An 11,576-nucleotide genomic window follows, 5' to 3' on the forward strand; every position below is an offset into this window, starting at 1 on the left:
GATTTCTCTAAAAAGGCACAACCTAAAACTTGCTTTGTTGCTAAATCCTCAAAAGGCTGGTTGTGGCATAGACGACTAGGTCACGTTGGCATGAGAAAACTTGACAAGCTTATTAAAGGAAATCATATCCTTGAGTTAACGATGTCATATTTGATAAGGATAGACTTTGCAGTGCTTGTCAAGCAGGTAAACAGGTTGGAGGAAGACATCCCGTGAAGAACATCATGACCACAAGGAGGCCACTCGAGCTGCTTCACATGGATCTTTTTGGCCCCAATGCCTACAAGAGTCTCGGTGGAAATTCCTTTAGTCTAGTTATAGTTGATGATTTTTCAAGATTTACGTGGGTGTTTTTCCTCAATGACAAATCGCAAGTCCAGAAGATCTTCAGAAACTTCGCCAGGAAAGCCCAAAATCAGTTTGATGTGAAGATCAAGAAGGTTCGGAGTGACAACGGAACAGAGTTCAAGAACACAAATGTGGACTCCTTTCTTGACGAAGAAGGGATTTCACACGAGTTCTCGGCTACATACACACCTCAACAAAATGGAGTTGTTGAGAGGAAGAACCGGACGCTCATCGAAATGGCAAGAACAATGCTTGATGAATACAAGACGCCAAAGCACTTTTGGGCAGAAGCTGTGGAGACAGCTTGTCACGCAACAAATCGCTTATATCTTCACAAGCTACTCGGCAAGATGGCATACGAGCTCCTCACCGGTAACAAGCCTCAAGTTGGATACTTTCGAGTATTCGGCTCAAAGTGCTACATTCTTGATAAGCATCGTCGTTCAAAGTTTGCTCCTAAATCTCATGAAGGTTTTCTACTTGGTTATGGATCAAACTCTCACACTTACCGTGTCTACAACAATTTCACCCGAAAGGTTGAAGAGACGGTAGATGTGAAGTTTGATGAATCTAATGGCTCGCAAGTAGAGCAATTGCCAATTGATGTAGGAGATAAAGACCCCTCAGAAGCAATTCAAGACTTGTCTATTGGCAAAATTCGTCCAACAGAGGTGAAGGAGAGTTCTTCATCCGTCCAAGTGGAAGCTTCTACTTCACGACAAGGTGAACCAAGAATCGACACGGAAGCATCCACAAGTGGGCCACACCAAGATGAAGAAAACGAGGAAGTACGTCAAGATGAACATCAACAACCTCCTTCTCCACCACGACAAGAGAACGACGACGTCAACAATGAAGAAGGCCAAGAAGAAGAACAAGATGAAGAAGATGCTCAACAAAGACCCAAGCAAAAGCTCTCACGAGTTCGAGCAAGAATTGCCAAAGATCATCCCGTCGAGCAAATCCTCAATGATATACAAACCGGGAGAATCACTCGCTCAAAAACTCGTTTAGCTAACTTTTGTGAAAACTATTCATTCATCTCGAGCATTGAACCAATGAAGGTTGAAGAAGCATTGGAAGATCCGGATTGGATAAACGCTATGCATGAAGAGCTACATAATTTTGAGATAAACCAAGTTTGGACATTGGTTGAGAAGCCCGACAACAACCACAACATCATTGGTACCAAATGGGTGTTTCGCAATAAGCAAGATGAAGATGTACAAGTGGTTCGCAACAAAGCACGTCTCGTTGCCCAAGGATACACACAAGTCGAAGGTATGGACTATGGTGAGACATATGATCCCGTTGCTAGACTTGAGTCCATTCGCATCTTACTTGCCTATCCTAATCACCATAATATCACCTTGTACCAAATGGACATTAAAAGTGCTTTTCTAAATGGAGAAATAGAGGAGGAAGTTTATGTCAAACAACCTCCCAGCTTTGTCAATCCTAAGAAACCAAATCATGTTTATAAACTTCACAAAGCTCTTTATGGTCTTAAACAAGCTCCTAGAGCATGGTATAAATGCTTGACCAAGTTCCTTACTACAAGTGGTTTTGAAATTGGTAAAATTGATTCTACTCTTTTTACTAAAAGGGTTAATGGAGAACTATTTGTATGCCAAATTTATGTTGATGACATCATATTTGGTTCAACTAACCCTCTCTTTAGTGAAAAGTTTGGAAAGCTAATGTCAGAGAAGTTTGAGATATCTATGATGAGTGAACTCAAATTCTTTCTCGGGTTGCAAATCAAGCAAACTAAGGAAGGTACATTTGTCTCTCAAACAAAGTACACCAAGGACTTATTCAAGAAGTTCAATATGCAAGAATGCAAAGGTATGTCTACACCCATGCCTACTAGTGGACATAATGATTTGACCAAAGATGGTGAACCTGTTGATCAAAAGGTTTATCGCTCTATGATTGGTTCATTGTTATACCTATGTGCTTCACGTCCCGATATTATGCTAAGTGTGTGCATGTGTGCACGATATCAAGCTGCTCCTAAAGATTGTCATCTTAAGGCTGTGAAAAGGATAGTGAGATATTTAATCCATACACCAAATTTTGGCATTTGGTATCCTAAGAGGTCTTCTTTTGATCTTGTTGGCTATTCCGACTCAGATTATGCCGGAGACAAGGTTGATAGAAAGTCCACTTCGGGTACTTGTCAATTTCTTGGTAGATCTCTTGTGTCTTGGTCTTCCAAGAAACAAAACTCGGTATCCTTATCCACCGCCGAAGCGGAATATATTGCCGCTGGTTCATGTTGTGCTCAATTACTTTGGATGACCCAAACTCTTAAAGATTATGGGATTTGTGTGAAACATGTTCCACTGCTTTGTGACAATGAAAGTGCTATCAAAATTTGTCATAATCCTGTACAACATTCTCGAACTAAGCATATTGAAGTTCGTCATCATTTCATTCGAGATCATGTTGCTAAGGGTGACATCAATCTTAAGCATGTTCGCACCGATAAGCAATTAGCGGATATATTCACTAAACCGCTTGATGAGAAAGTGTTTTGCAGGTTGAGAGGAGAATTGAACATCATTGATGCTTCGAACTTGGAGTAGAAACTCCATTGGCTACATGCAAGACATGAGCTTATAACTAATCCATGATGTATCTCTTATGATAACTATCTTATGTCTTGGATATATTTGCACCTTGCATGTTGTCTAACCCATGTAGGTGCTTGGTTGAATTTAATTCCATGAGATTGCGACTCACTCACATCTTGAGCAATCTCTACAAGACCAAGACTCTACACAATAGTGGTTGAAGACAAGGAAGCACAAAACCATTCAAACATATCCTTCGACAAATTCTATGTTAAGCTTCATGATTGTCATTTTTGGATACACAAGTGCTCTTCCTTGCAAGAACTAACCCATGTAGGTAGATGAACTCAAACTCCAAGTGGTGCTCCCAACTCTTGATGAACTACATCAACCCTGAGCACCCACACAAGTTCAACTACATGAGCAAGAACCACATCACCACCCAAGGTATGTCATTCCATCTTAGAGAAGCTTTACTCCAAGACATGAGTCAAAGCAACTCAACAATATGTGAATACATCAAGATGCTTAAATGAAAAATGATAACCCCATTTTGAGCTTAAACGATGAGTATGACCTATGATCAAGTGCCCTCACTTGACTCCTAAGTCAATATACTCTAACATAGGTGACTATGTCACCGCCCAATTCTAGATGAAGTTCTCTTGTGTCCTTTTCTGAGTTATTGCATTTGTTCCTTGCATATTTGTTTCCTTCTCTCTCAAACAAACAAAAAAAAACTTCATCTAGAAACTTTCACTTTTTCCTGTTTGTTTTTGTTCTGCATATTTCTGCATCAAATTTCTTGCAAATCCTTCAGCTAATTCATTGCAAATCTTTGTGAGATCTTACTTGACTAGTGAGCTGAGGTGACAAGTGTTTTTCTCTGTGTAAACTCGGTTTAACCGACTTGCAAATTTCGGTCCAGCCGAATCTTTTCGGTACCACCGAAATGTGCCACTCGGTGCCACCGACTTTGTAATCAGAAAACCATTTTGCCACTTGTTCTACATTTCTTCTGATCCAGCTCCACTCAATGAATCTTGTCCTCCACAAGCATCACAATTTTATCCTCTGCTTTGTGCTGAATCTCAAGGACCAAACCTATTCGACGGATTCCAGGAAAAACCTTCTTGGAAATTGATGTCAAAGGGGGAGAGAGAGATCACATCAAAGCTTGTAGGAAAGAGAGATCACACCAAGAGAGAAAAAGTATTAAGGGGGAGAGAAAGTCTCAAGGATCCCAGATGTTGTTAAGGGGGAGAGAGAGATCTCCAGGGAGAGAAAAATACTCAAGGATCCCAGATGCTTGATGTTCAAGAGGAGAGATGCCACATGTCTTTTTGGGGCAAAGACATGTTCATATGAACTCATTTGAATTAAGTTCTATTCAGCTCTGATTTTCTGTTTCCTATCTTCTCCCAATATACACCTAAGGGAAAAGAAATCAGCCAAATTCATTGCATATCTTTATTCTTGGGGACATGTTGAATCCAATGTTATCACTCTCTACATGTCATCCCAGTCTTGGCATTCTTGTGGTTTCTTTTGTTTGCTCTGGCTAGTGGACGTACCTGTGTTATCTAACCTTGTTTGCAGGTTCATTCCATCCTAAGCCAACTCGAGACCACAAGGTAAGTATATGCATCAAAATCATGAGTATGAGGAGTTCTTGCTTATGTACATACTGTTTGCAAGAAGGACTCATGAGCATGAAGGTGTTTTCCTTAATAATCTTTTGCTCTGATGCATATGGCCAAGATACATGTAACACATTGCCTACTCTGTCATGATTATGCTCTCACATGCCTCTATATTTCATATCTACATGAGTGCATACATGTAGGGGGAGCCTATGCTTGCTACATGTTCTTCCAAAGCTTTACTTGTTGTTCTGTATATCTTTATCTAAAGCTTTGATGTATGTTGCCATCAATTGCCAAAAAGGGGGAGATTGAAAGCACAAGTGCTCCCTAGGTGGTTTTGATAATTGATGACAACATATCTCTTGTTGGACTAACACTTCTATCTAGCATGTTTCAGATAAGTTCAACAATGGAGTGGCATGGACTAAAGGTTGTGGGAACTCCTTCAAGATGCTAAGGACAAGAGATTGGCTAAAGCTTCAAGCTCAAGACCCTTCACTTTTACATTTTAGTGATCCAAGATCACATTGAGTCCATAGGAAAAGCCAATACTATCAAGGAGGGATGAGGTGTTGCTTAATGAGCCTCTTGCTTCATGTGCTTAATGATATGCTCCAAAATCCTCAACTACTTTCCCATATCCACATATGACCTAAACCCTAAGCCAAACTCGGTCCTACCGATTCTTCCTATCCGGCGCCACCGAGTTTCACTTGTCATTAGCCACTGCCAAACCCTAGCAATTCGGTTCTACCGATAAGGATCTCGGTCCCACCGAGATGGGGTTGCAAACTCTCTGTTTCCCTTTCGTAACTTTTCGGTCCCACCGAAAGAGCGAATCGGTCCCACCGAGATTGCTATGTAAACTCAGTGTTTCCCCTTTGTAACTTTTCGGTCTCACCGAGTTCCACTCGGTCTCACCGAAAGAGCAAATCGGTCCCACCGAGTTTGCCTGACCAACTCTCTGGTTAGCTAATTACCAAATTCGGTCTCACCGAGTTTGTGTAATCGGTCTCACCGAGATTACGTTATGCCCAAACCCTAACCGAATCGGTCCTACCGAGTTGCATGTCAGTCCCACCGAAATTCCTAACGGTCACTAGGTTTACTATTTTGGTCAGATCGAGTTTTCTGATTCGGTCCCACCGAGATTGGTAAATTGTGTGTAACGATTGGATTTTGTGTGGAGGCTATATATACCCCTCCACCTCTTTCTCATTAAGTGAGAGAGCCATCAGAACACACACATCATTCCAACTCATATGTTCTGAGAGAGAACCACCTACTCATGTGTTGAGACCAAGACATTCCATTCCTACCAAATGAATCTTGATCTCTAGCCTTCCCAAGTTTCTTTCCACTCAAAATCTTCTTTCCACCAAATCCAAATCCTATGAGAGAGAGTTGAGTGTTGGGGAGACTATCATTTGAAGCACAAGAGCAAGGAGTTCATTACCTACACACCATTTGTTACTTCTTGGAGAGTGGTGTCTCCTAGATTGGCTAGGTGTCACTTGGGAGCCTCCGTCATGATTGTGGAGTTGAACCAAGGAGTTTGTAAGGGCAAGGAGATCGCCTACTTCGTGAAGATCTACCGCTAGTGAGGCAAGTCCTTCGTGGGCGATGGCCATGGTGGGATAGACAAGGTTGCTTCTTCGTGGACCCTTTGTGGGTGGTTGCTTCTTCGTGGACCCTTTATGGGTGGTTGCTTCTTCGTGGACCCTTCGTGGGTGGAGCCCTTCGTGGACTCGCGCAACCGTTGCCCTTGGGTGGAGCCCTGTGTGGACTCGCGCAACCGTTACCCTTCGTGGGTTGAAGTCTCCATCAACGTGGATGTAGGATAGCACCACCTATCCAAACCACGGGAAAAACATCCGTGTCTCCAATTGCGTTTGATCTCTCCAAATCCTTCCCTTTACATTCTTGCAAGTTGCATGCTTTACATTTCGCTGCTCATATACTCTTTGCATGCTTGCTTGATATGTATTGTGTGTATTGAAATTGTGCCTAAACTCCACTTGAACCGAAAAGGATTAAAAATTGCAACTTTAGCATGAAGTGTCTAATCACCCCCCCCCCCCTAGACACATCTACTTCTAGATCCTACAGCATAGCAAAAGAGCGAGCATCTAGCAAGAAAAGATAGAAGTGATTTCGAGGGTATGATCATCTTGCCTGCAAAGTTGTCAGAGTTGACTTGATCCTCGTAAGAGAACTCAACGGGCTCCTCGTTCACGAACTCGTCTCCCGGATCTACCCAAACAAGAACAACAAGCAAAAGGAACACAATCAACCATGTGCAATGTTCAAGCAATATGATGCAAACATGGTATGATATGCGGGATGCGGTATGTGATGCATATGCAAGATTTGACAAGGAATGATTGAACCTGGCCTCAACCTGGAAATCCAAGAGTGCCACTGGAAAGGTGAGGTGATTTCGGTTGAAATCGATATAAAGATCACCAGAATCGGATGCATGGTTTGGAAATGGCAAGCAAAATAAATATGGCACCGGTCTGCGATAATCAGCAAGTGACCAAATAAATGCATCAAGATAAATATGCTACAACACCCAAACATGACAACACAATACATGTAAGGGATCCACTCATGATGCTTGACAAAAGATGAACACTGAGCTATGGATAATTCATCCATTAACAGGTTCAAACAAGCATGGCAAAAGTGCAAATGATAACAGGTTTCAGACTTAGTGAAATTAACACAAGTCTGGAATTTATCCTCAGGAAGCAAACTTTAGAGCATGAAAACTACATGCTACACGAACTTAACATGGCAAAGAAAGGCATGTAATGAAGCTACCCAAAGCACTTAACAAAAGTCCCTTAGTGACCTTGAGCCAAAAGGGATCAGAAAATACAATTGCAAGCATGTGAACATGGCAAAAAACATAAACAGATTCAGACTTAGTGAAAAACTGGAGCATGCAAATCAGTTAACGAGTAGGCATGTTTACGAGCTCGATGCACTCACTACAGAGCATGGCATGACAAACTAAGCATACACCCATCAAGAATACATAGCATAGAAGCTAGACATCGCAAGAACAACAACATAGCATGCACGGATCAATAGCAACATCCTCGGCAAAATCGCTAAACATGTCAACAATCTGCCAGGATTCATGATATAGCAAAAGTAGAGCTCGATTGACTCAAGCTAGGGTGCTCCAAAATACAAACAAAGACATGGATTGATAGAGCACCACAATGTTAACAAAACATCCTTACTGATCATCCTCAAAAGAGGCACGGATCACTAGGAAACAACATGAACATATGGCATAACAACAAAATCAGGACAAGGACTTGGTGAAATTCTAAGTCCCTGAAATCAGCATTACCGATTACGCTACTTTGCAAGCTTGTGCTAGTCACCACAAATATCACAAAAATACATGGCAAGCACCTTTGTAAATATGGCATGTCATATAACAAAACTCATGTAGAGCTCAGGAGCGTAGCATGCACACGTTAATCATGGCAAAAATGACAAATAGCTATTTGATGAAACAGATCTGACAAATTCACCATATAGCCCTCTTCGAACAGAATTTCGGGCATCAAGATGAGCTCCAATGAAAATGATGCAATGAGATTAAATGATGTACTCGTCGAGGCGAACATTTTGATATGCTACACGCACAAATCGGAGCTACGGATGCGGAGTTACGGCATGCCAAAGTTTGCAAATATTTAGGGTTTCGGGAAGAAGAAGTCAACTGAAGCGTTCTGGATCTGGATCTGGCCGATCCACACTGTAGCGGTGCACGCGGATCGAGGTTGAACGTCTCCAGAGAAGAAGGGGCCGGTGGGGCGTGGTCGCCGAACCGGCTGGACGGCGCCGGCGTCGGAGAGGAGAGGCGACCGCGGGCGGCGTCGGCGCAATGGTCGGTGGCGGCGCCGAAAGCGGATGGCGGCGGGACTCGGCGCCGGAGTAGGTGGAGGCGCTCGCGGACGGCGAGCCGAGGCGGAGCTCCAGCCGGCTCCGGCGATGGAGCACGGTGGCATCGGGGAAGGAGGGCGTCGGACTTGGGGAGGATGAAGGCGGGCGGCGGCGGAGAGGATCTGGGCCGCGGGGGCCTCGAGCGCGCTCGGCGGGCCGCGGCTGCGGGGTGGCGGCGCCTGCCATGTGTCACGCGCTGATTGGCGTGGGCGCGGCGGCGGGATTCGTCCGGCAGCGGCGGGATTCGTCCGGCGGCGGCCGGACGTGTCCGGTGGCGGCGGGGCAATTTTTAGGGTTAGGGGAAGAAAAAGACCCGGGATTTTTGGAGGAAGGACTATAAATAGAGGTAGGAGGAGCTAGGAGACTCCAAATGAGGTGCGTTTTTCGGCCACGCGATCGTGATCGAATGCTCTAGACGATAGGAGAGGTTTTGGTGGGTTTTGGGCCAAATTGGAAGGGTGTTGGGCTGCAACACAAACGAGGCCTTCTCGGTCCCTCGGTTAACCGTTGGAGTATCAAACGAAGTCCAAATGGCACGAAACTTGACAGGCGGTCTACCGGTAGTAAACCAAGGCCGCTTGGCAAGTCTCGGTCCAATCCAGAAATGTTTAACCCGCACACACGAAAAGAGGTAGAAAGGGGCACCGAAGGAGGTAGGAGCGCCGGAATGCAAAACGGACAACGGGGAAAATACTCTGATGCATGAGACGAACACGTATGCAAATGCAATGCACATGATGACATGATATGAGATGCATGACAAAGGCAACAACACACGAAGACAAAAACCCGACACCGAGGAAAATAAAATAACTTAGGCCAGAAACGGCAAGAGTTGGGATACAGATAAGGTAAATTACACCCGGGGTGTTACAACACTCCACCACTACGAAAGGATCTCGTCCCGAGATCTAGGACTGGAAAAACGCCGGGTACTCAGAACGGAGGTGATCCTCGCGTTCCCAGGTGGCTTCATAGTCGGAATGGTGTGACCACTTGACTTTGAGGAATTTGATTGACTTGTTGCGAGTCTTGTGCTTAGTTTCTTCAAGGATAGCAACGGGGTGCTCACAATAAGAAAGGTCTTCTTGGAGATCAATGTCTTCAAAGTTGACGGTGCGGTCAGGAGTCTTGAAGCACTTGCGGAGCTGAGAGACATGGAACATGTCGTGCACGTTTGCAAAGTTGGAGGGAAGCTCGAGTTGATAGGCGAGATCGCCTCTCTTGCTGACGATCTTGAAAGGACCCATGTATCTAGGGGCAAGCTTCCCTTTGATACCGAAGCGACGAGTACTTTTCATTGGAGAGACGCAGAGGTAAACATGGTCTCCAATCTCGAAAGCCAAATCACGATGCTTACTATCATAGTAGCTCTTCTGGCGCGATTGCGCTGCTTTGAGGTTATCACGAATGACTTTGCACATCTCCTCTGCCTCTGTGATCAAGTCATTTCCAAGAAGTTGACGTTCACCGGTCTCTGACCAGTTAAGAGGAGTACGGCACTTCTTGCCATAGAGAATTTCAAACGGGGCCTTGCCCGAACTCGCTTGAAAGTTGTTGTTGTAGGATAACTCGGCATATGGAAGACAATCTTCCCACTTCATACCGAAAGAGATAGCGCAAGCCCTGAGCATATCTTCAAGAATCTGATTGACACGCTCGACTTGACCGCTAGTTTGAGGATGAAAACTTGTGCTGAAACAGATGTTGGTGCCCATGGCCTTCTGAAAAGAATCCCAAAACTTGGAGGTAAAGATGCTGCCATGATCTGAAGATATCAACTGCGGAATACCATGCAGAGAGACAATCCGAGAGGTATAAAGCTCCGCCAATTGAGCTGCAGTGATAGACTCTTTGATAGGCAGAAAGTGAGCCACTTTAGTGAGTTTGTTGATGACAACGAATATAGCATCATTACCACGCTTGGACTTTGTAAATCCCATCACGAAGTCCATCTCAATGTGGTCAAACTTCCATTCTGGAATGGCAAGAGGTTGGAGGAGACCAGCTGGTCGTTGGTGTTCTGCCTTCACTCTTCTACAGACATCACATTCATTCATGAACTGAGCAATCTCGCGCTTCATTTGAGTCCACCAATACGCCTACTTGAGGTCCTGGTACATCTTTGTACTTCCAGGGTGGATAGAGAGGAGTGAATTGTGAGCCTCGTTCATAATGACTTTACGAAGGTCACCTTTAGGCACAACAATGCGATCCTCGAAGAAGAGAGTATCCTTGTCATCAAGGCGATAGCATTTGTACTTGGGTTGAGTCTTGGCAATCCCAATCTTCACCTTCTTCACCATAGCATCAAGAAGTTGAGCCTCGCGAATTTGATCTTCCAAAGTAGGAGAGACTTGAAGGTTGGTAAGGCTTGAGAATCAGACTGTTGCAGTAAGCCTTTTTGCTCAATGCGTCAGCAATTACATTGGCCTTGCCTGGAGTATATTCAATGCTCGGATTATACTCTTGAATCATTTCGACCCAACTAGTCTGCCTGAGGTTGAGATTAGGCTGAGTGAAGATGTACTTGAGACTCTTGTGGTCAGTGAAGATGTCCACTTTTCTTCCCAATAAGAGATGTATCCAAGTCAAAAGAGCATGCACAACTGCCGCCAACTCGAGGTCATGAGTGGGGTAGTTCTTCTCGTTGGGCTTCAACTGGCGAGAGGTATAAGCCACAACTTTCTTCTCTTGCATCAACACTGCACCAAGACCTTGAATAGAGGCATCACAGAAGACCTCGAACGGTTTGGATTCATCAGGAGGAGTCAGAACTAGAGCAGTGACTAATTTCTCTTTCAGGGTGTTGAAAGCGATGTCAATTCAGGAGACCAAACGTACTTGACGTGCTTCTGGAGAAGGTTTGAAAGAGGCTTCACGATCTTTGAAAAGTTCTCAACGAACCTTCGACAGTAGCTTGCGAGACCAAGGAAAATGCGGAGTTGCTTCACGTTCTGAGGTGGTTGCCAATTCACAATTGCAGACACCTTCTCAGGATTCACCGCTATGCCCTTGGCAGAGATGATATGCC

Source organism: Triticum urartu, chromosome 2A, assembly GCF_056163025.1.
Source record: "Triticum urartu cultivar PI428250 chromosome 2A, HENAU_Tu73, whole genome shotgun sequence".
Taxonomy (NCBI): Eukaryota; Viridiplantae; Streptophyta; class Magnoliopsida; order Poales; family Poaceae; genus Triticum; species Triticum urartu.